The sequence below is a fragment of the Camelus ferus genome, chromosome 25 (assembly GCF_009834535.1).
Source record: "Camelus ferus isolate YT-003-E chromosome 25, BCGSAC_Cfer_1.0, whole genome shotgun sequence".
Lineage (NCBI taxonomy): Eukaryota > Metazoa > Chordata > Mammalia > Artiodactyla > Camelidae > Camelus > Camelus ferus.
The window spans coordinates 10,177,395-10,204,246 of NC_045720.1; the positions used below are offsets into that span (position 1 = coordinate 10,177,395).

General features: G+C 39.7%; 1 long non-coding RNA gene across 2 annotated transcripts in view; it reads right to left on the bottom strand.

Annotated features, from left to right (window-relative positions):
• The window catches only part of LOC116659788, a 72,699-nt gene that overhangs the window by 22,226 nt on the left and 23,621 nt on the right, over positions 1–26,852 (bottom strand). The window lies entirely within an intron of this gene.

Genomic DNA, 26,852 nt, shown 5'->3' on the forward strand with positions numbered 1-26,852 from the left:
GCTGCGCCATGCAAATATTTGACTGGGTATAAATGAGTCAGGAGGCATGACTGGCTGCTTCTTTGGTGAGCTCAGTTTGCAAGGGCCTTTCATATGGATTTCTCATGAGGATTTCGCTGTACTGAGTGTAATTCTAGTGTTTGAGTAATATGTATGTATATATTTTTTCCAAACATTATGGCTCCTGGTAATAACCAATGGCTTTGCCCAGTGCCCAACAAAGAAAATGACTCTGTGGCAACACAGAGTGAAAACTGGGCAGGTGGGGGCCACTGAGAGTTAATATGTCCATGTCTAAAATGATCCGATCTACTTACTAAGTGGTTTTCAGGGTAATTTTGACTATATACACAAGTTCATAGGGAACACTGACTTTAGACCCTGTAGTAGGCAGAACAATGTCTTTTCACCCCCAAAGATGCCTGATTCCCGGGACTGTGAGATGTAGAGAGTGTCCTGGATTATTTGTGTAGACTAAATCTAGTCACATGGAGCCCCCAAAGCAGTGAAACTTTCAACTTTCTGTAGTCAAAGAGAGACATGACTTCTGAACAATGGTCAGGGTGAGGCAACACTGCTGGCTTTGAAGATGGAGGAAGAGGGCAGTGAATCAAAGAATGTGGCTAGGAGGACAAGGAAACAGATTCTCCCCGAGAACCTCAAGGAAGGAACCAGAACTGCCTACTGATACTTTTTATTTTAACCGAGCAAGACTTGAACTTCTGACCTCCGGAATTGGGTGATAATAAATTTGTGTTGTTTTAAGCCACAAAGTTTGTGGTACTTTTTTATAGCAACAATAGGGAACTAATACAGACGCTAATATGGATGTAAGATATAAGCTCTCTATTTCTAGGCTGCAATCTCAAGAGGACAGTCTGAAAAGAAGAAACTACTTATGCCTGGAATAAAGATTAACCAAAAATACCGTGTACCAAGGGTAGAGAATCTAAGAGCCTTCTTGTTTGTGATGTCCCAAACACCACTGCATCACAAATTTCCTAGACATGGGTTCAAGTCCTTAGGTTCATCACATATTACCCTGCTGGGGTTTTGTTTGTTTGTTTGTTTGCTATTGGATTTCTCTATTTCATTCTCTGCAAAAAGGGAATGATAACCATTTCCTAAAAAGCATCATTACATCCCTATATGGGAAAGGAGATAATATATTCTCTTTTTACATGGTTCAACCAGCAATTTCCCAAATCCCCTCACGTTACGCTCATACCTGTGTGGCCTCCTACGTGCTGTCCCCTCTGCAGCATGCATTCTCTGTTTGCCTTCTGCTACAAAAATGCGCAACTGGCACTTTATCTAGGAAGACTTTTCTGACCACTTAGATTTAAATGTTCTTTTTAGTGCTCCTATGTCATTGTATTCCAAGGTAGCAATTGCTATGAAATGGTTGACATGGTGTCCACATGTTCTTATATATTAGAGGGGAAATCCACACTAGCTATAAGAAATAAAAATAAAAACTTAGTAGCTTAGGCTTATTTCTTACTCACTGCATGGGTCTACAGAGATCTGCAGCTCTTCTGAGTAGCTCTCCTTTAAGCAATGATTCAGTGATTCCAGCTCCTAGTAACTTCTGATGCCACCATTCTCAATATATGACTTCCACCATTACCATCGAAAGACACAGAGAATGAGTGATTAGTCAGGAAGTTTAATGGTTAGTTTCCAAATAGTGTCCACTATTTCTGTTCACATGCCATTGTTCAAAAAGTAGTCATATGGGTGTGTGTGTGTGGGTGGGTGGGTCTGTATATATGTATACACACCCACCCACACACACACACACCGGAGTGGAATTGCTGGATCACACTGTAGTTCTACTTTCAGTTTTTTGAGGACCCTCCATACTGTTTTCCACAGTGGCTACCCCAGTATACAGCCCCATCAACAGTGTACAAGGGTTCCCCTTTCTTCATACCCTCACCAGCATGTGTTATTTGTGTTCTTTCTGATGATAACCATTCTGACAGGTGTGAGGTGATACCTCATTGTGGGTTTGATTTGCATTTCCCTGATGATTAGTGATGTTGAGCATTTTTTCATGTGATTGTTGGCCATCTGTGTGTCTTCTTTGGAAAAATATCTATCCAAGTCTTCTGCCCATTTTTAATCAGGTTGTTTGGGGGGTTTTTTGTTTGTTTGTTTGATATTGAGTTGTATGATCTGTTTCTATAGTTTGGATATAAACCCCTTATTGGACATATCATTTGCAAATATTTTCTCTCATTTAGTAAGTTGTCTTCTCATTTTGTTGATAAAAAGAAAAAAAACCTACTTTCCTGAATTCCATAGAAATCCTTTCTTTGTTTCTGTTTTTCCATTTACAAACTAAACATTCACTTCTTAAAAATGTGGATTAGTTTTGCCCTTTTGTTTGCTTGTTTTTAACTTTATATATATATATGTATATATTATATATACATATAAGCACATAGACTATTTTAAAAGTAGTCACGTGACTACAATTTAACTGCAAGGGGGGATGGGAAATATAATCTCCTTGTGTCTTCTGAAACGAAAGCAGGAGAGGTGAGAATTTAGCCACTCTCTGCCGAAATTGACTTGAGTAGAAATAGGTTCATATCTCTTTCTCTTAGTTTCCATCTTCAAGTAAGTTCTCATTTACAGACTTTGCTCATTGCTGGCTAGCTTCTATGTACAAACTCCGTACAGCTCTCACAGCCAATCTGATGGAAAATTTTGCCCTGCTTTAATTCTTCGTCTCTATCTCCTCTTTAAGAAATGACCAAACATTGCATAAAGATTATCTGCGTTATCATTCTACATATGATATCTATTTTTCATTTGATCCAGTGTTTAAATGCTTCTTAAAGTTATGCCATAATTAGCTAGGGATGTGTAATTACAAAAGGAGATTTTCCCATCTAACATAGAATCCAGGGTATATTCAGGGAGTTGCCCCTTAGTGTATAAACAGACTTTAGCAGTGCCTCACACTTCAGGCAGATAGCTGAGGGGAGTGGAGACATTTTCTTGATGAAAAGAGGAAACTTGTGACTTTATGATTTGGGAAAAGATAACTGAGGATTCCACGCTGAGTCCAGAATGAAATCCTGCTATAGAACTACCTCACTTCTTCTTTTTACTGAGATGTAGAGGTTCAGAGAGACTCCTCTTGATTTCACTAGGCCATAAGAGGAAATTGAGTGGTTAGGCAGGAAGAATCCAAAGGACAGCTGGCGGAATGGGTAATTCTGTAGCCAGAGAAAGTCTCTTAGAGCTGTTAACAGCTAAAAAACAGGGGTCATAACACTCCTTAGGTACCTTTTGTGTCAAGGAACTGTTTGGTGACTATAGAGATTTAAAATTACGTGGACTCCTGAAATTCTAGGGTTTTATGCATTAAAAGCCAGAGATTTAGTAAGTTATTTATTCCAAGTAATTTATTCTCCTTTCAAGTGGCAGCTCTAAAAGTCTATATTCTCTCTCTCTCTCTCTGTTCCTACGATGTAAGAATCACAAATGCTTTGAATAATGACTGTTCCACCAAGCTTGGGACCCTTAGTGAGAAGGCACAGAACCTCTGGTCCAACTATTATAGGCTTGTATTTAAGCTGGAAAAACAATAACAAATTAGTGTTTTATACTACTGAGATTTCTGCAGTATTTGTTACCACAGCAAACACTGGCCCATCCTGGCTACATATATATCCTAAAGAAAAGCAACCTTAGGTTAAATAGTACCCCATGGCACATATGGCTTATTTAGCATCACACGTCTAAGATCTCTTTGATTAACAAATGCTCAAAGCCCATTCAGTTGGCTCATATAAAAGGGTCGGGTTCACACACAGCTGGACCCAGAAGCTAAAGTGGGGTCACAGAAAATCATATTCTTCCTTTTCCTGGTAGCTCCTCTGTCCCCTACAATGGCTTTATTCTCAGGCAGGCACTTCTAATACAGGAGCAATATGGCTTCAGGCTCTTATTTTACCAGATTAGCAAGTTGAATGGAAACAGGAAATCTCTTTCCTGACAGCTTCAGGGAAAGTTGCAGTTGTTTCTCTCACTGCCCTGTTGGGATCGCATGCTTATCTCTAAGGCAGGGGAAACCAGGGGGATAGAATTCTGTCATCAGGAAGTCTGGATCAGGTCCCCACTCCGAGAACCAGGATTAGTTTCATCCCACTCAAACTGCATGGACAGAGGTTGGAAAAACATGACTCCCAAAGGAAAACCGGAACTCCATAACCAGGAGGATGAACAGACGCTTGGGAGAAAATGTAAAAACGGTGACCAAAATGTATGATGCTTCAATATGGGCACTGACCTCGATTTTCTATAAGGTCTCTTAATAGTCTGCATCTTTGCTTTCCATTTCTTCAAATTGTATTGTACATTAACTTTTAGAAACATGGCGATTGGTCACTCTGTGATTGGTTGTTCTTAATGATAGCTACAGTTTAATGTTTTGGTATAATAAAATGGAAAAGCACTCCACTCTCTTTTTTTTAATCATTATTATTAGTCTCGTCTATATAGGCGTCTCTCCGCACCTAGTGGCATTATATCCTGGCTGCAAGGAGAGTAGCCGGGTGGATGCAAGCCGGCTGTGGGCACCGGCTTCACGAACTCCAAGCATTAAGGCGACCACAAGCCACACAGGGGCAACAAAGTTGGTCCCTTCTTTCTGTCGGGGGGTATTGTGAGCATAGATGTATGTAAACTCTTCAAACCCTTCAGGGAGAAGGTGTTATATAAATCCAAGTGATTATTCATACCATTATCCAACACAAATTGAACCTCCATCCCTTGGAGACTGTTGCATTGCTAATTTCACTGACAGAAGTTGATAAAGTTGACATCTGATTTTAATGGCACTGGCTAATAAGCTGTCAGAAGGTTTCACAATCTTATCAAGTAATATATTACATTGCAAATATGAAAAATTACTCTTGGAATTAACATAATCTACTTTGGACACGCCACTGAATTTATCTGATAGGACAGGCCAAGTTTTGTTCTTTTCTTCTTCACCCTGGGGAGACTTACATATTTGCTGGATGTGAGACTGAATTATAGAGTCTTGTACATTTGTGTGTGTGTGTGTGATGTCTGCGTGTGTACTTCTGATGATGAATATTCAGTCTACGTTAGAGTAACTGGCATTTTGGCTTGATGTTTTGAACTTTTGAAAATACCTGCAGCACCTGGTTCGGCTCCAATCTCTGTATAGCTTTCGACGTGTGGAGTAGTCACTCCAATCATTATTACGGAAAGAGGGTAACATTAAGGGGAAAAAAAAAAAAAAGCCTGAAGATGAAATCACAGTAATTGCTTCTATTTATTGAGAGTCTCCTCTGGATTAGTGCTTTTCATAATTATTAATTTTATCCTTGCTACACCCCTTTAAGATAATTTTATCGATTTAAACTCTTATCTTTTTGGGTGACAGAAAACCCAGCTCAGACTGGCTCAAACAAGAATGATTTACTAACTTGCCTGCAAGTTTGGGGTAGAATTTGGGAGCCTCAGACATGGCTCCACTGAGGTCTCAAATGATACCCTGGAATCTTTTTCTCCATCGGCATCTTCCAGGTAGACTCTTTTCTCAGAATCTCTGTGGTCACTCTCACTAGCTCAAACTCACAAATAGAGCACCCAATCTAGCAGACAAGAGAATCTATTTCTTTCATCAGCTCAGAAAGGATACCAGCATTAAATGTTCTTGGTTCTGATTGGCCTGACTTAGATCATGTGACCCACTCTAAGCCAAACATCAAAGCCTGAGGGATGGAGTGTTCTAGATTGTACTGGTTGGCTTAGCCTTGATCTAGATCACCTGCTTGCACCCTGGAGGGGAGAGAAAGATGGAGACAATTTCATCCAGAGCACAAGAACCAATGGTGGGGTGGGGTGGTACCATCAAAACAAAACTGTGGGAATGTTACCGTAACCGTGGAGTGGGGACAAAGAATGGATACAAGGCATACATGTCAATAAGTACCCATTACAGATTGACATTATCTTCACTTCACCAACGAGGAAACAGGCTCAGAGAAGTTAGGTAACTTATGTGACATCATACACTGAATGAATAGCAGGACCAGAATTGGAAACAAAGCCCCTATTTCTCAAAGCTAATGTTCGCTGAGTTCTGAGACACAGTAAAATGATACCCTATATGGGAACCACATATCTAACTGAGCCTGAGTAAGTCAGATCCCAGGTGTCCACTTTCTCTGGGATAGAGAGAGCTAGAAGGCACTGCCATCTGCAATGCGGTTAATCTACTCTGTCTGCCAACCGTGAAGCTGGTTCAAAGGGAGAATCAAAGAATTTGCACTGATGGAAAGAACAGTGGGGTGGGAAGAAACTGGCATCAGATGCTCTACCCAGTTTTCTGCTGTCCTTCCTGTCCTTAGGGAGAATAATTACGAGAGTCATGCAGCCTCTCTAAAATGAGAAATAGAGGATAGTGGTACAGAATTCCCACACACTGGGGACTGCTAAAAAGAAACTGCTAAAAAGTCTTGTAAACAATCATGTACTTACAAGTATAAGCTGCTGTTATGAAAATGAAAAAAGGATTTATATTCCCCCTTTTACCTCACAATGTAGTGCTGGGCAGAGAAAGGTGCTTCCATCTTTGTGAATTTGATTCCAGTGACGAACTCTCTTTGTATGTTTAAAATCCTCTCTGTCCTGAAATGTCAGTGTCTCGACACACGTTAGAAAAGTGAGTCTTTGTCATTCTCTGCTGGCTTGTCTTCTTCTTGCCTTCAAAATGTTGGAATGCCTCAGAGTTCTGGCCAAGATGCTGCCTCTTCTTTCTTTGTACCCTCTTCCTAAGTGATTTCATCAAGTCCTAAGGCTTTCATATGGCCTAGATACAAGTAAGTACAAAGTGTGTCTCCAGCCGTGACCTTCCAGAGATCTACAGCTAACCGTCAATGTGTCTCCTCCATTTAGGCTTCTAAGAAATATTTCAAAATCAACGTGGCTAAAACGGAATCCCAGATTTGCATCCTCATTCACTTCTCCCCATCTGCTTCCCTAATCTTTCTCATCTCAGTGAGTTTATCCTTACTCTTTTCTACATCTCTCACGTAGGATAAATCAGCAAGTCCCACTGACCCATCTACCTCCAAATCACAGCCTGAGTCTATCTTCTTCCCTCGGCCTACAGTACCATCACCCTAGTCTAACCCTCTACCATTTCCCCCTCTATCCCTGCGATAGTCCTCTATCAAATCTTTCCGATGCCACTCCTTCCCTCGACAGTCTCTTATCTGGACAGCATTTAGAGTAATGCTTTTAACTGTGCATCAGATTCCCACTCCACCCCTACCCACTTCCTTGCTCTAAGCCTTCTGATGGCTTCTCATCATCCTTGGGTGGGTTACTAAATCCTGTATAATCCAACCCGTGCACACTTTCCCAATTTCATATCTCATAAGTGTTCTCCTAGCTCACCACACGTTAGCTTTTTCCATCTTCTTTCATTTCCTAGAATTCATGCCTTTGAGCTTCTCCACTAACTGTTCTCTCTGGGAAATCCTCTTGCCCTTGATTTTTCTCAGAGTTGATTCCTTCAAACTATGAAGATTTCAGCTTAGTTATAAATCCCTCAAAAGAGCCTTTCCTGACCATCCAAGTTGACCTAGCCATCCATTACCTATTTTAATTCCCTGCCTAATACTTATTGCTATGCATTTTTTTCTTGTTCATGTAGCTGTTTGTTGCTTTGTCTGCTCTCACTAAAATGTGAGTCTTATATAATCATAGACTTGAGATTATTTGTGGCTGTATTGCTCAAGCCTAGAACAATGGCAAGAACTATAGAGTGAATAAAGAAATGGAAAAAAAACAGATGAATAAATGAATGAATGAGTGAGTGAATGAAAAAATAATGACGGCTTTTACTTTAAAGCTTAGGCCACCTGTGCAGTGATCTTGCCGCAGATGATCGTGAAATATATGAGATGAGTAACTCTGTGAGGGCAGGAAAAAGCCCTGAACTTCTGGAGCCCTGGAACGTAACAAAGGGGACTGAATATCTGCCTTGTCACAGAGAAATTTCCTCTGGTGATGCCCTGTACCTCTCTGTTTGGAGTAAAGTTCTGCATGGTTTTAAGGAAAGAGATTGGGTTTAAAGTCAGCCAAGCCAGGGCTGGAATGACTGCTCTACCACCCTCTGGTCGTGTGCTCCTGCATGAAGTCACTCAGCCTCTCTAACTTGCTGTTTTCTCAACTGTCATGTGGCAATGATAATAATTCATCCCACCAAGTTCTTACAAAAGCCAATAAAATGAAACGGGACACCTGACATATGGAAGGTATCAGACAAATGTTACTTCTCATTCTCTCATAACCTCATTTGTCATTGATCATAATAATTCCATTTTTATGAGAATATTATATACACCAAACACTGCAGGGATTGCGGGGAAGGGTCACACAGATGAAAATCTCTCAGTCCCTGTGTGTTTTTTTTCTTTCATTTGCCCTTCCAGATTCACTCTCCCACCTTCCCCACAGGCTCCCTGAGCTGTGTCCTGTGAGGTAAACCTACATGGACTGAGTCAAGGGGTTTTCTTGCCTTCTGGATTTTGGTTGGGTCTGATTAATGGGAAGCATCAGTGGTCAGCTGGAGAGAGCAAGAGGATGTGGTCAGGGAATTTGTTCCACTGCTGCATCTTTTTGGGATGGATCGGGGGCTGAGTGCCTCCTTCAGCTGAGAGTCCTAGCCTCTGCTCCTGACCTGTCTCCAGGAACTTCACCTTTCCTTTTCCCTTTTAGGCCCAGGAGAGCTAAAGTCTCCCACGGTAGTAATTACTCCTTAGGGTTTCTGTGCTCTCAGCTAACATGTTTGTAAATGTATATTTAAACTTTCTTTGAAGTACCCAATTTGAGTGTATCACCTCTTCCCTATTCAGATCCTGCCTGAAACAGTTTCTGTCCCTAAAGGGTTCACACTCTAAGGACTCATCGCACCACAAGTCATTAACAGTAAATGGACCAGAGCAAGAGTTCTTCGCTGCCATTGCACTGACCTCCTGATGCATCAGGTCAGCAGAGTAGACTGACTTTACTCATTACCAGCCTTCCACAAGAAGCCATCAAAAATACCTGTGGGTTTATGAAACAACATACAGAATTAATAAGTGTTGTAGATTAAATGTTATTTCTTCTTGATCACTGGTTCTCAGCTGATCAAGTCTCCTGGAGAACTTTCCATAACTACATGCCTGCACTAACCCTAAACTAACTGAACTGGCATCTCAGGAGGTGGATCCCAGGCATCTGCAGATTTGCCAAAGCAACCCATGTGTTTCTAGTGTGAAGCCAGCCAGGCTGAGAACAATGGCTTTAAATGTTCCTAGAAAGTCCGGAGCAGAGGCTCCCAGCACTAGATAAAATGCCACCATTTAAATAGACAGAGATAAAACGTTTATCTGCATTCTCACTCTGAAATTGCTCCCAGACTCTCAACCCACCTCCCAGCTCCTCTCACCTTGGCCTCTACTTCATGTGATTGTGATTTAGCAATCATTCTTCTAGTAACTCCAATTGACTTGGCCACCAAAGCATGAAATGTTTGTCTTATAACTTGTCTGGCATTTCCCGTGAATGCACTTAATAGTGACCTCTTGGTTTCAGGATAAGGATAAGAAGCAGGCTGCCCTGGCACCTGCCTAGAACTCCCAGTCCACAGCCTGCCAGGCCGAAATTCCCTGTGGCCTCCGCCTGCCAGGGATGATGGGGCAGGTGGAGTATACATTACACTGCCATAGGAAACAAAATATTTTCAGGGGTGGATTTCATCAGGGATACATTTTTCTCATCCCTTAGCATATTGAGAATCTTCAAAAAGGCCTCATAATCACTATCATCAAAGTATATTGTAATTACCCGTCCTTACACAGATCAAGGGACCTTGGTAATGAACTCATTCAAATCTTTTAATGCACGTGGATTTGTATTACAACTCTCCTGACCCCTGGGAGCTAATATATGAGATAGTTCTCTGTCAGATATAGAGGCTTCTACACATAAATGTGATTATCATTACTGTTTGTAAGATTACAACTTTAGACCAAAACATGATGCTACAAATAAATATGTTTAAGACAATGTAAACAAAAACAAATAAAATGCATTAAAATCACTTAACACTAGACTTGGGGATGGAGTCATGTCCAATAATAATAATATCAATGCTAATGAAAAATTTACAGAACAGAATATGATGAGTTTATGTAGATTTAGGACTGAACATTCAAAGGTATGCTATAACCAGATATCTGAAGCACATTTACCTATGAGGCTAAATGAACAGAAAAATTGGTCAGTAGGTTGGTTAGTGAAGAGGGGATGGTTATTGGAAGCAATAGCCACAGTGTTACTAATTTGACTAATACCAAATTGATACAGCTTTGGCTAACATCCTAAGTGGCAAATCCACTCTGGCCAATTTCCAATCAGCCAAGCCAGCCAAGGTCTCTCTTCCATGGTGACTCCATGTGCCATAGTGGACTGGCAGACAATTTCTGTCTCCAGCTAAAACAGAGAAGGCTGACTCTTCTCTGTTGTAGGAACTTAATGCCAGTTCTTTGTGAATAACACCTGTGAACCTAAAGAGACAATTAGATGTAATCAGAATCCATAATTAGAAACTGATATATCAGAGACTTTCATATATAATTATTCATCTATTTATTCAGTAAACATTACTCGAGCAGCTCGGAAGCACTGACACTATCATGTAAGATCATGAAAAACAAGGAAAGACTGAGAAATTGTCACAGACCAAAGGAGACTAAGGAAATATGTCAATAAATACAGTGTGGCATCCTGGATTAGATGGGTGGATCCTGGAAGAGGAAAAGGACAGTAATGTTAAAAAAAAGTATGACGTTCTATTAATTGTAGTTTACCAATGTTGGCAAATACACCATGTTAATGTAAAATGTTAACATTTGGGGAATCACCTAAGGGAGCACATGGAACTCCAGCACAGACTGGAACCCAATCAGGTGTTGGAGGGCACCCCAGGAGAGGGGAAGCCTGCCATGAGATATCAGAATCTGACTGACTTCTGGAAGATATTTGCATGGGAGTGTTACTCTGCAGGGTTACTGGAGCCTGAGCAGGATGAGAGGAACCTACATATAGGGGGATGGCAGTATTGGCTATCAGGCACGGGATGTCAGAGGCAAGGAAGGGTGAGGAAGCAGTGATGTAGAGGGTATCCCAGCACAGCGTCAGAGTCTGAGAGGACTGGGGAGGGTTTCTACACAGGGGAAGAGGGTGGCCCAATGCGGGGCGCCAAAGCCTGGACAGGGTGAAGAAGGAATCCATGCAGGGGGGTGGCAGCAGTGGCATCCAGCCTGGAGGACTGAAGCTCAAGCCAGGGGAGTAAGGCATCCATGCAGAGGGGAGAGAAACAGCAACAGTGGCAGAAAGGTGTGTCACAGCCTGGGCAGGTGAGGAAGGTGCCCAGGAAGGACTGGGGTTTGGCTGTGACCGTGGCCCAGTGGAGGGTGTAAGAGCTCAAGCAGGGTGAACAGGTGATCTTTGCAAAAGTGAACGGTGGCAGTTGTGACTAGGGATTGCTCGTTTACAGAGAAAATGATCAAATAAGTAAATACATTAAGGATAATGGATTTAGGATTCTCACTATTAAAAAATGAAGTTAAAAATATACAAAGGGAGGAAACCAGAATGAACACCATTGTGTAGAACTGGAATTGGAGGTGCTGATGTAATCCCATGGTCTTTAATGTGTAAATAGATGCTCACAGCGATGAGTAAGATGTAAGTGTGTATATATGTATATCTAGGGTCTATGCACACATTCCCTAGTTCTGTCCACAGAAAGGGCCTAAAAGCATAATCACTCCAATAGCCATGATCACATAAAACAGCCAAATCTTGGTTTCTAAAAAGTACTGTTTTTCAGGAAAAGTACTCAGAATTACATGGAGAAATGACTGGTTCTAGGTCTGGGAAAAGGACAGTACAAAATGAACCTGGGGCACCTTTTTTGGCTGGAGTGTAAAAAAAAGTGCTCAAAGATGGGTGGGAACATATGAAGAGGACACATGCACCCACCTAGAAGGGCTCCCATTTGTCAAGTCACAGACAATTAGAGCATCAAAACATCATAAGAGTAATGGAGTACGGCATGTTGAATAAAACAAGAATCCAAGTGTCTACACTGATAGACGTACATCAATGAATAAATAGAAAGTTGATAAATAATGGGATATTTATGTAGTTTCATACATAATAACTCCCTTCAAGACACTGATTAACCACAAAAGAAAAAGGGATAATTTTACTATGGAGAAGCCTAGTAGAGTCCACTTAATCAAATGGTCAGTGTTAATATCGCTAGTAAGGGGACGAATGGAAATGATGTGTGACCTGACAGGGAACGAGAAGGACCCAGCATCATTTCAATGATATTCTACCAAAGGTGCATATCATAATCTAATAATAAAGACACAGCAGACAAACCCAAATCAAGGGACCTTCTGCAAAATAACTGGCCTGTAATCTTTCACAAATGTCAAGGTCATTAAAGTACAAGGAAGACTGAGAAATTGTTCAAACTGAAATAAACAAAAGAGACATACTATCTAAAAACAGCTACTACTTTTAAAAATCCAACTATTCTTAGAATCCTTGGAGAAACTTAATTGGGGCTTGAGGATAATATGATATGATAGTAGAAGTATGACTTCTGACTTGATAGTTATTTTGTGAATATAGAAAAGTATGTTCTTGTTTATAGAAAATGAACACCAAATAATTTAAAGGTGGTAGGACATCATGTTGGCAAATTACTCTCAAATGATTCAGGCTGGGGTAAGGAAATCCTTTATGCCATACTTACAACTTCTATTTAAACTTTATATTGTTTAGAAATCACTCTGAAAAAGTTATTGAAAGGTTTCATCACAATCTAGCACTAAGTCTCCTACCTTGCAGTCACTTTGAATATGCAAACTTTGTGCTTAATGAGTGCTTTTGACTTTTATAACTTTTTCAGCAAAAAGAACTCAGACCTATTCTTAAGAAGATAATCTGGGTCATATAATTTATAGGATAACAGTTGGCAACATGACAATCCCAGTGAGGTTTCTTACTCTTTTTTTAGCTAACTGCATCTACTTAGAAATAAAACTTTAAATATTCTGCTCTGACCTTTTTGCCTGAGAGGAGAGTTTAATTACCTGCCCAGTTTACATAAATTATGTCGCCTGTTTGTCTAAAATTGAATCCCGGGCAGAGATCAATATGGCCTCAGAAAAGCCAGAGCAAATGACTTCTCTCAAATGCCATCAAAGGTCACCAGAACCTTTCCTGCTTGGATGGGGACACATTCTGTTCGACAACCTGGAGCATATCACAGGCCTGCTGCCTGCTGCCTTGGGTACCAACCACAAGAGCATGATTGATCATCAGTTAGAGGACATTGGATACAAACTCCCTCAGGAGTCAGCTGTATGGAATTAATTGAATACCATGATGAGTCTGATTCATCATTCTCAAAAAAAAAAAAAAATAAATAAAGGAGGGGGGAAGAAATGGTACAGAACACACCCAGAGCTTGATGCATGAGGTTTTGTGGAGGTTAACTGCAGTTTAGACTCAGGATACTGATGGTCACAGACAGTGCATGTGCTATTTAGTTGCAGTTTCATAAAATTATCCAGGAAAAAAGCACCTTTGGATTTCTCTTTCATTCTATTATTCTTCCTTTTAGGAAAGAGTTATGGTGAGGGCCAACTATGTGTCTGGCTCTACTCAAATAATCATATTATAAAATATTTCATGGTAGAGGTAGAAGGAAAGTGTAAAAAGATTTTAGACAGCAAAACAATTTTCATCTGGGAGATCCAGAGGAGGTGTGAGAGGAGATAGAATTGAGAGCACAGGTTTAAGGGTATTTCTTCTGGCAGAAGAAGGAAGAGAAAAATAAGAGATTTTAAGATAGATGTGATGATGAGTGTTTGAGGAAGAGAGATAAAAAATCCCAGTTAACTGACTTCACTATTTTATATATATTAACAGCTGAGAAAAATGTGCAAATGAAAAGGTGGTAAGGTAGATGAAAAGGTAGATAAGGAGAGGGGCTCTGTGGGATACACAATCAATTGTGAATAGCAACTGTTGGGGACGTGCAGCATTCTTCAAATAAATGCGGGAAGCTTTTGTGTTAATGAAAGAAAGAACCATATTAGGGTAGGATACAGTAAATTACTGTAAACTTCTCTAACAAAAAGAACATAAAGAAATCCGTGGCTTACTGAATGAGATGTTTCTTTTTCACGCCCAGGGTTGGGTATCCAGGGTAGCTGGGGCTCTACCCCACTTAGCCCCTTAAAAACCCAAGTTTACAATGGCTTTGTCCTGTGCAACATGTGACTGCCAAGTTTGCACTATGTCACCATCCCAGTGGGAAAGAGCTTAGAAGAATTTGCATGGGAGGTTTTATGTCCAGACCCGGAGGTGAAACACATCATTTCTGCTCATATTTCATTAGCTAGAATTCAGTTCCATGGCCCACACTGATGTGGGTGAACAGCAAGCAGTCTCTGTGAAGAGACCTCTGACTCTACTCTAAGGGGTTAGGACTAATTGTTAATATGTCAGACCTCTTAAAGCTTAGAAAGTTCTTCCCCAAAGACAGGAACGAAGACAGACAACACTAAATTATTCATGGTATAAGCTTCAAAGTCTGTAGAACATCAAGGGCCACAGGCTTGCTGGAGCTCTCCTTGGTGCTGAACCCTGGATAGCTGCCTGGATCCTTCCAATACAAATATGATTCCTATAGAAAAGGGTAAGGAGCACCATGATGCATTGACCTTGAGGTGTTATGTAAAAAGTAATATTGCTGCCCATACAGGAAATTCCCTCTAACACTTTAATGTTTGTCCATTTGTAGAGAATGGTTGAATCAAGGAGTGAAAGGAGTCTTGGACTGAGAATTAAATAATCTAGGATATGGTACAGATTTTGTCACTAATTCTCTGATGATCTAGCCAGGATGCGTCTTTCCTCTGCTTCTCAATTTTCCCTCTCTTAAATGCTGATAATCATCTCAATGGATCTTGTAAATTGTCCTAGTTCAAAATTAAATGTGTAGTAATTTCTCTTTAGAGTTGACAATGTCTTCTTGCCTCTTTAGTCTCATGAAGCAAGAGGCCCAGGTAAGTGTTCAGCAGTCAAGTATTCTCAAACATACATCTGGAAAGCAATCTAATTCCTTTGTAGAATGTAGTTTGGTACAGGGCCTTAAGTAAGCTCATGCTGAAGGAAATGTGAGAAATCTAGGTGTCTTCAGAGAATTATATTTAATAGAGAAAATTAAAAGCAATCCAAATGTCCAAATTCAATAGGAATATTAAATACAAGGAATATATGCTGTCATTAAAAATAGGGTTTTTAAAGTTTAGTTAACATAATGAATATTGAGGAGTCATTAAAATGTTTGATTAATTATTTAAGATAATGGGAATATGCCATAGTTTTCTTCTCTAAAAATGTCAGGCCCTCCCAATACATTCTTCTATTTCCCTTTAGCTCCTATTACCACTTGAAATCTATATATTTCACTAATCATGGTTTTTTTTTTGTCTCTTCAAATTGGGATGTATGCTTCATAAGGGCCCTAATATTTTTGTCTTTTTTGTCCCTTGCATTAAACCCATTTGTTAGATAATTACTTGACGGATAGTTAGCATTCAATAAGTCTTTGCTGAATGAATAAATTTAATGTCAAGTGGAAAAGCAGATAAACTTAGATATAGAGCATGATGATTCTAATTTTACAAAACTAAATATATGTGTGTATGTGAATCTGAATATGCCTAGAATATTTATCATAAATTTATTTCATCTTGAAATGCAAAAGTATAAAAGAGGTATAAAAATCACTCTTTTTTTAAAAAACTCAGGTGATTTTGACTTTAAATTCAATATGATTATTTGTGAGGTTTAGGGGTGTGTGTAATAATGTTATGTTGATAATTCTTGGTCCCTTCTTTCTGTTGTGTGGCAGTCCTAAATCTTTCCAATTTTCTTTATCTCTACTGCTTCCTCTGTAAGTCTAAGCTTCCACCATCATCTCTCACTTGAACTGCCGCAAAGTCTTTTAACAGATCACTCTGTCATCACTCTTGATCCTACAGTTCACTCTTCATATAGATTTACAATTTAAAACTATAAAATTGATCCTGTCATTCTCCTATTAAAATCCCTCAACAGCTTTCCTTCACACCCAGAATAAAATACAAACTCCTTATTAACCATGGCCTAAAGACTCTGGCCAAATTCCCCAACGTCATCTCTTGCTCAGCCCTCCCACACTCACCTCACTTTATTATACTTTTTTCCTTGTCCCCAAACCGTAAAAATCTCAGGCTTCTCTCAAACCTTTGTACTGGGCTTACCTCTACCTGAAATGCTTCTCCCTCAGATTATTTCAAGCTGGTTACTTCCCATTTTCTAAGCCTCTGATCAATATTACTTCTCAGCGAGTTCTCCAGGACAACCCACCCACCCACTCCAGTTCCACATGAGTCGCTGCCCTTCTTCTGCCTCACTGTATTAAAATTAAACATCTATCTTTGTACAAAATTGTGTACTTATGGCATGCATATGTTCCTTCTCTAAAAATTAAGCTCCCCTGGAGCCAGAAAATTATCTGCCTTCTCCCCTATATTCCCAAAACATATCAGGGTCCTAGATACATGGAGTTACTCAACAATAATTTGTTCAGTGAATGAATGAGTGATTCTGACTTGGGCTCATATCTGCTCCAACGTGTGATATTTCTCCTATTCCATCCTTAGTATCTTTCATTCTGGTTCCTGCTGATTAACTTCATTTTGGCTCCTTGACTTTACTTTCCTAAGATTTTTTTCAGCCTTATTGAATTATAACTGACAAAACTGTAATATTCTTAAAGTATACAATGTAATGATTTGATACACATACGCATGTGAAAGGATTTCCCCCAACTAGTTGATTGTCATATCCATTACCTTATATATTAATCTTCTTTTTATATTTTTGGTGAGAACACTTAAATTCTACTCTGTTTCAATTTCAATTACGCAAGACAATATTATCAACTATGATCACCAGGTTATGCACTGGATCCTCAGACCTTATCCATCTTGTAATTGAAAGTTTATACCCTTTTACCAGACTCTCCCTATTTCCACAACCCCACCTCCAGCCCCTGGCAACCACTTTCTACTCTGTTTCTTTGAATTTCTTTTCTTTTCTTTTTTTTTTTGGATTCCACTTAATAAGTGATATCATGCAGTATTTGTCTCTTCTTTATCTAGTTTACTTCACTTAAGCATAATGCCCTAAAGGTCCATCCATGTCATGGCCAATGACAAGATTTCCTTCTTTTTCATGGCTGAATAATATTCACATCTTCTTTATTCATTCATTCATGGGCATTTTTGTTGTTTTCATATCTTGGTTATCATGAATAATGATACAATGAACATGGAAGTACAGATAACTCTTCAATAGCCTGTTTTCATTACCTTAGGATATATACCCAGAAACGGAGTTGCTGGATCATGTGGTGGTTCTATCTTTAAGTTTTTGAAGAACCTCCATACTGGTTTCCATCAGAGGTGCACCAATTCACATTCTCTCCAAGAGTGCACAAGAGTTCCCTATTTTCTACAACCTTGCCAATAATTGCTATATTTTGTCTTTTGATGGAAGCCATTTGAAGACATGTGGGGTGATATCTCATTGCGGTTTTGATTTGCATTTCCATGATGATTAGTGATGATGAGCACCTTCTCCTGTATCTACTGGCCATTTGTGTGTCTTCTTTGGAAAAAATGTCTATTTACTTTACCTGCCTATTTTTCAATCAGATGGACTAGAGTTTTTTGCAATTGAGTTGCATGGATTCTTTGTGTATTTTGGATACTGATCCCTTATCAAATATATAATTTGCAAATATTTTCCATATACACTGGTTCCTCTCTAAATCACATGAATATTCCACCTTTTACTTTCATAAAATTTTGAAGCAAGTCTTGGACTTCAAACGACAAAGGTGTGGGTAAAGACATGAGCAGAGGACATTCCAGGGAAAGGACGTGTATGAGAAATGGGAGACAGAAAGGTAAGGGGTTCAATGATGTTCATTAAAATCTATTGTAAAGTCTATTGTCATCATACTAATCAGAAATCTTATGTTAATAAACTACAGACGAAAGTGTTTTAAGCCAAAAAGGAAACTTATTGCCTCATCTTACAAGAAAATTCAAGAGAATAATGGCTTCAGGCATTGGCACATTCAGGTGATCAAAGAATGTTATCAGAAATGTTTTTCTTTAATCTTTCATGTCTGTTTTTTCGTGTGTGTTGGCATTTTTGAAGTAGTCTTTCTTCAGGTAGAAATGACCAGCAATAATTTCAGCTTAAATCCTAATAGCTTAGCAATATGAGCAAATTGATATCAACTCTTTCCTAATAGCTACAAAAAAACTTCAAAAGGTTTCTGCTAGTCAGTTGTATTAGTTACCTATTGCTTCATAGCCAGTTATCCTGGAACTCATCATTAAGGACAATGATAATTTATCATTGCTCATGAGTCTGCAGGTGGGATTGGTGGTTCTGTTAGTCTCAGCTGAGCTCATTGGTGCATCTGAAGTCAGCTGTGCGATAGTTGGCACTGTGGATCTTGTGGGCTCTCTACATTTTTGGGCAATGGCAGACTAGCTGTTCTAGAATAACTTTAGCTAGAACAACCAGGCTCTCCTCTATGTGTCTCTCATCCTCCAAAAACAGCCCAGACTTTTCCCACGGCAGTTGGGCTGTTCCAAGAGAGAGGGTGGAAATTCATAAGCCAACATGAGGTCTAGACTTGGAATTAGTACATACCACTTCTGCTGCAAGCCATTGGTCAGACTAAGTCACAAGGCCATTCCATACTGAAAGGGCTGGGAGGAACTTAAGAGATTTAAAGTCACATTGCAAAGAACATGGATACCAGGAGGTAAAAAAAACTGAGGTCATTTTTGCAATCAATCTCGTACTGAACTTGGGTCCAAGGCCCGTCATTAAATTAGTTGCTATGAACCAAGTGTGAACAGAAAGCTTAGAAGTGATAGTTCCTAAGGGAAAAGTGAAGTGCTGTTCCCATAAGAAGTGATGATGACAAAGCAAACTCAGCTGTTTTCCACGACATGGATGTACGAGCAGGACGTCGGTTTGTCATACTGCTTTAGAGCATAAGGTTTGGATTCAGACTGTTGATGTTGGAATCATAGCACTGCCACTTCCTATGTGTGTTTAAAACATTACTTAACCTCGCAAGTCCCAGTTTTCTCATCTGTAGGATGGAAACAATCACAGCTTTTCCCTCATGGAGGTCTTTTGAGGATTAAACCAGACAATACAAGCTAAGTGCTTAGAAGAGAATCTGGCACTTAGTAAGTGTTCAGTAAATTTTAGCTGTTTTGTATTATTCTTTGGCATAAGCAAGGTTTTGAAAAATTATGACAAAAAGAGGGACTTGTCAGGAACATCATTTAAAAGAAAGAAGTTTGGCTTTCTTTACCATGATGGAGGGAGAGTCCTCCCTCTCATCTCCACTATACTTGCCTAACTGAGTTCAGTTTGTAGTATCATGTTAAAGCTCCAGGGGAAAAATATCCTTCCATAAAGAAATTTAGGTAAATTTCAGGCTTAAGAAAACAAAAGGTACCAATGTAAGCCGGTGGCAAGGGCACAAAACTGTGTCAGCATGGTTCCAAGGCAATACTGCAGTCTGTCATCAATTATTAGACAAGGTCAATATTTGTGGCACAGAGGAGCATTTTAGCATATTTTATTTATGCCAATGGTTGTAATAGGTTCTCCATCCTTTAATACAGAGCTGCAAGAGTAGAATCCTATTAACAAGAAAACTGCTTGGCACAGGAAATAGGAGAGCTTCTTTTCCAGGAAATTGTTTGTCTCACTCTCTCTCTCTCTCTCTATCATCTTATGTCTACACAAGAAAAGAATCTCCAGTACATCTATAATTACTGTGCTTCCTCATGCCTCATACTATGGAGAAGGTACTGGAGGGAAGGTGAAAGAAGGTTCTAGGAAAAAAGAAATATTGATTCTGGCCCTCAGGAAGCATACAATCTGGCTGAGTAAACACAATTTCAAGTGTGAAGCAGGGAGGAAAATGGACTATATTAACAAACACTGTAACATGGAATAGAGACAGATATTTTGTGGCTAAGTATGGAAGAGAGATGATCAGTATGAGCTACAAAATCATGATGGGCAGAACCTAGGGTAAAACATTTCTCCCCAAATTTGAGAGATGGATGGATGGGGCAAGGGGAAGTAAGAGGTGGTATTTTCAAGTTGGCAAGTCTAGGAAGAAAACAGCATAGAGGTGACGGTGAGTCAGGTGCATTTGGAGATGCAGGAAATTCATTCAACAGGAACTCACTTGGGTTAGGGGAGGTGAAAAGAACTGAGTCTTCAAGATATGACCCTCCCGCTCCTTAAATCATGAGAAAACATGATTGCCAAGATGAAGTCATTAAACTTGATTTTATAAGCAATATGGAGCCTCTGTTGGTCTAAATCACTTTTCCATTAAGTCAACCAATAGTAATATCAACATTATATTGAATGCCTACTGTGTGCCAGTCCTGTGCTACAAACAACGGGGGTGTAGAGATGGACAGGCTGATGCCCTTTTTCTAAGGCACCACTGGGGGGCTGAGACACACACACACACAAACCTCTACTACAATCTGTAACATTTTAATAGCATTAAGAGAGGTGCAAATGGCCATACACAGGTTAGATAACCTTGGACAGCAGGAAAGAAAACATATACATGAGTGTCAAGGGTTGAAACTTTCAGTAGAGTGAACGCAACTGATATCTCTGGTATATCAAGCAGTTGTTGATTTCTTGGCTTAGCTGGAAAACTCTGGTGCTTCATTCTTCATGTCATGTCTCAGAAACTCAGCCAGCCAGTCACCCAGGTAAAAGCACCCACCCTACTCCCTGGGGGTTGTTCTGGCCCCATTTACCTGTCAGCCAGGACTCCCCTTAGCAGCTGCCACCCCCTAGCTCTGAGAGCCTAACATGGAAGGTGCTCAGGGGAAGGGAAATTTCTAGCTCTTAGGAAACAGAGAGGTGTTCCTCACCCACTTGGAGCTCTGGCTTCAAGCTAAAAGGTGAACAGCACCTGGCAGACTGTACCTGTCCTAATTCCATCCATTGAGTCTTTGCTTTCCTCCTGGAGAGAGAGAATGGCATGCAGAACCTGGAGATCCTCTCTGAAAGCTCTTCAGCAGAAAACCACTGGGGTGTAAATACCCTCCCCACCCGTCTTCCCACATTTTAAATAATAGTAGCTGGCAGGGACTAAGGGGCTTCTTGTGTGCCTGACTAAGCTTTTAACATATAATGCACAGTCCTTACAAAACCTCTGTGAGGTGGGTATCATTAACACCGTTTTACAGGCGAGATTAAATAGAGGTTAAATAAGGTGCCTAAAGTCACTTATCTAGTAACCACTTGGATCTAGCGTGCCAGTGAAGATGTGTGGAAGCTCAATCTTGGGAAATGGTGCACATCTTTCTAAACTGACTCCAACAGAGTGTCCATATTAATCGTTTCTTGCCCCTGAAGCAGGAGAATACATCTCCCCTAAGGACTGTTTTGTACTGTAGGAGACGTTCAATAAATGTTCAATGAATAGGTAGGTTAATTTGTAACTATGTGTTTTATATATCCAGAAAGGTTCCTATTTATCTATCAGAATGCACGTATCAATATGCAGTGTGCCGTGTGTAAATTCTAAAATGATGCCTATAGGTAATTGACTATTATTCTGTCTACTAGTACATGATAAGCTGTGCGAGGGTAACAATGTGCCTAGTTACTGCTGCATGACACCGCCTAGTAAAGTGTTCGACTCATAATATTATATATGAGTTGAATTACAGTATAAATGCATATCTTTACCTATTAAGGAATACACACTTGAATATTTTACTTAAATATGTCTACTTATATACATATCACATGACATACGACGCTAGTCTTTCAAATCTCTGTCATCATTTCTCAATGAGCTAAGCATTCCTCTAGGGTCTGTCCTTGGAATGATCTACATTCAACATCAAGGAAAGTGAACACAACGAGATCTGGAGAGTGACAGTCCAACTACTCTGGGAAAGTTTGATTCAATAGGAAAATATCTATTTCTGAGTCTTTTCTGCATCAACTTGTTGATGGTTAGTGTGAGGGAAACACAAAAGCAGGAAATATTTCCTACCTTTTAAGCCATTACTGTGATTGGGGGTAATGCACCCTACCCATTAAACAAACAGCGGATAGCACAAAGTGCTGTGGGATCATGTCCGTGTGGTCCATGCGAAGAGCACGTGCTGTGATAGTTCACTGACAACCACAGAGATTAGAAAACATACGGCGCTTTTAATGGTTATGACCAGGCGGGGCATTAGTTCTGAATGTCAAAAGATTAGTATCATTAAAAAATGAATGAAAAGGAGAGGCAAGGGACAAAAGTCAGAATTCACAGAGATTGGAACCAGGTACATTGCACTCCTCCTCTCAGTCCCTGCTCCCTCCCCACTTTCTGTCTGACCTCATCAATTCTCAGTATCCCCAACTGTAAAATAGGAATTTCAATAGTAGCCACTGCATATGGTTACCACAAAACCTAAGTAAAGTGGTTAACACAGTGCCTGCCACAAAGTAACAATTCAATACATGTTAGAGCTATTAGCTTCTCTTATTATAATATGGGAAGTCATAGAGTCAGAATACTAGAGCTGGAAAAGATAGGGCACTTCTCACCAAATCTAACTCAGTAAAATCTAGAGGGAGTTTCTCTTCTAGCCACCATTTGTAAAAGCAAGCTGTTACAATATAGGGTCTCCTGAATAAGGGAAAAGGCATGAATACAATTATCTGGACTCCTTGGTTTATGGAGAAGGGAAAAAATTAAGTGATAGCCAGGTTAATAGGTATAAGTAAGATGTAGACTGCAAACATCTTAGGTTTGCAAGGCAATCTCCTGTCTCACAGCACCTGAGCCATGTTATCTTCCTTCCTGCCACAGGACCTTTGTACATGCTATTCTCTCTGCCTACGACACTCTTTGTCCACTTCTTCCCTGGAACAACTCTCACTTACCCTTTAGAGCTCAGCTCAAATATTCCACCCTCAGGGACACCTTCCCCACTTGGCCCATCCAGTGTCACCCGAGGCTGAGTCAGGTTTAGGTCTCTCTCCACAGGTTTTCACAGCTCTATTTTAACTTGCAGTAATGGCTGCTCATTGGATTAATTAATCAATTAATCAATTAATTACACTGTGTGTTTATCTATCTTATGGTTGTCTTTTGGACAAAGCTGAAATCTCCGTGTGAGAGAGAGAACAGCATTCTCAGCACTAAATGGTCAATGTAACACATGGTGTCTAAAGTAGGGAGCAAGAAATATTTCTGGAAGACAGGAAAGGAGGGGGAGGAAGAGAGAACAGAGGTTCACTGACTCAATTAAACTATATTGTAACCATTGGTTTATGCTTTTCCAAACAGCCTTTAAGCCTTTTGATTCAGGGACAGTTTCTTATTTATATTTATAGCCCTAAAACCCACAATAGCTGGCATATAAAAATCACTAAATAGCTATTGAAAGGATAAGCATTGAGCCTGGCTTCTTACATTTCCACCTCTTTCCCCATTGTTGAGGAAAGGACTATTTCCAGAGTGGGTCCTCTAGTGGAGGTCAAATGACTCCAACTCAAGCACGGAGGTGACTGATCCACGTGGTAGAACCAGAATGCAAAGGGGACCAAATTGACTTGTGTCGGTTTCTTCAACTTGGTGCTTCTTATACTCCTGTGATGAAGAACCAGTTGCTTTGTTTGTTTTCTTGTTTATTCGTTTTGTTTTGTTTTTTTTTAGTTTTCAAACCATCACAGATGATGCAGGGTCCCATTCCTGGTGTAGGTATCATGGCAGCATCAAATTGCCATGAAAGTCTCTAAATGCTCCCCTTCAGTTTCTGCACTTTTCTCATCAGCATCAATCCACAGACTCTACTTTGAGCAGCACAGCTCTACCATACTGCTTTCTAGAGCTCAAGCTGCCTACAATGGTTAATAGGTTTTAGGTTTTATGTGTCCATAACCTATCTGGAAGAAACATACTATATTTTCCCAAGATACAAGTTGGCAAACTGCCAGCAGATGAATTGTGGTGTTTTCAGTCAAACTTCCTCAACTCAAAGGCAAGACTGAGCAGGACAAAGTAACCTAGGTGAGCATACAAGCAAGTCTCTGGTTGTTCTCCTACAAAATATATCTTTGTTTTAAAGGAGTGATATAAATTATTTGTCTGTTCATTACTAGAATATATAGATGATACATCACAATTTAGAGCAAGATTTATAGAAATATGAACACCTAGGTACAGGATGGTAGTTTTTTCATATACCAAACTCCAATTATCATCAATCATAGCTTAATCAAGCTTTGATTCTTGCATTATCTCATTCATTCTTCATATGAGCCAGGCTTTGTGTGGTAAACAACTTCTACTTCCCTATGCAGAGGGCAGACCCATCTATCTATGCGAGCCTCATCCAGTCCCTTGGGCAATATTTTAGATTACAGAAATCCCTCTATTCCATGAGACTCAATGTATCTTGATTTGACTGCGCACAACCCATCAAAGACAGGAAATCTTTCCTAGTTGAGTCCTCCTTTTTCTTTTTTTTTTTTTTTTTTTTTTGAGGTAAGACACCTCTTTCTTCCCCCTTGCAATTTTTTGCTTTCTTTCTGCCCCACGGAAAGAATATAACTTCATGTGAAAACATCAGGATAGAATGCTCTTTGGAGTTCAGCCAGAAAATGAAACAAAACAAAAACAAAACTCAAGGATAGTCTTGTTCCAATTGAGAAGAAAAATGCCTTGGCAATGAGTTTTTATGTCACCACACTCTTTTAATCATCCCCCCTTTGTTGAAGAATGTCTCATTATCACTCTGAGTACTCTTCATGAGAACGCCACCCCAGCAGTTTTCATAATCTGTTTTGATTCCTTAGAATCCATTGGTTTTTCTCATATAGGGAATGATTCTTTTTATCTTTTTTATTTCTCTCGAATGTTTAAAAATGCATTTCAGCAAAGTGAAGGACATACAGCCTTTATGCACTGTGGTTTGTTTCTTTCACACTGGTTGTCTGTTGGGTTTTATGGGTGTGTTTAAGTAGGAGACTGTCGTAGGCTGGAACAAGATTTCTGAGCAAGACAAAAGGAGAAGACCTAGGTCCAGAGAGTAAAGATGGGGAGCAAAGCCAGTGGTCAAGCCCATGTTGACCAACCAGATTTAGCTGAGATATTAGAGAAATAGAAAGGAAACTGACTTGATGAATTTCTCTCTGAAGAAATTCTGTATCTCACTCTTATCCACCAGAGTGGCTCCAGTTCAATCAAATTCCTTTCACATACCTGCAGAGACAGTGGAGGATTTCTGAGGTTTCAGAAGCACCAGGAAGCAGCTTCGAGTTGTTTGCAAAACATTTTGAGATGTCCAAGTGCCACTGAAGCACCAGTGTGTTCCCCACTTTTCGTTTAAGAAAGATTCAAGACTTTGTAAAATTGCTAAGACTCCAAAGTGTCATATAATCTATCGGGTTCCCATTTAAAGTTGGTGCCTCGTGATCAAAACATTCCCACCTGAGACCTCGTGTGATGCTGTCAGAGGAGAGCAGCATACATGTTGAAGGGGAGAAGGGGTTAAGAGGTCAGATGTGTAAACCACGTGCAAAGTATTATGCAAGGTTGCTGTAAAATATTATCTCATCATTTTGCCATGATGATCCTGTGAGCGGTTATCATAGCCTTTTATGATGACGAAAGTGAGACTTGGACAGAGTAAGTCACTTGCTCGGGTCACAAAGTAAAGCTGGAGTGCTCTCTGAACTCCAAGTTGGGCACCTGACCTTAACTCCCTAGGGATTTTATCCAGTCTGAGTATTTGCATTCCATTTATATATGGTTTGTTCTCAGGATCTCAGTGATCTTTCTAAGTGTGCATCATATTTTATCATCTTCCTACTTAAAACATTTCCAATATTTGGAGAAAACTGTAATTCGGAAAGACATATGCACCCCAGTGTTCCCAGAAGCACTATTTACAATAGCCAAGACATGGAAGCAACCTAAATGTCCACTGACAGATGACTGGATAAAGCCAATGTGGTATGTGTGTGTGTGTGTGCACACACACACCCATATATATATATATAAGGGTGTGTGTGTGTATGTATGTGTGTGTATATATACATACACACACATATATACACAATGGAATATTACTTAGCCATAAAAATTGAAATAATGCCATTTGCAGCAACATGCAAGGACCTAGAGATTACCACATTAAGTGAAGTAAGTCAGACAGAGAAAGACAAATATCATATGATGTTACTTACATGTGGAATCTATAAAAATACAAATTTTATTTACAAACCAGAAACAGATTCATGGACATAGAAAACAAACCGTTTTTACCAGGGATGAAAGTGGTGGACGAAGGATAAAACAGGAGCTTGGGATTAACAGATAAATATTACTACATATAAAATAGATAAATAACAAGGACCTACTGTATAGCACAAGGAACTATATTCAATTTCTTGTAATGAGCTGTAATGGAAAAGAATCTGAAAAAAATATATATGTATGTATATGTATAACTGGATCACTTTGCTGTACACATGAAACTAACATTGTAAATCAACTACACTTCAAT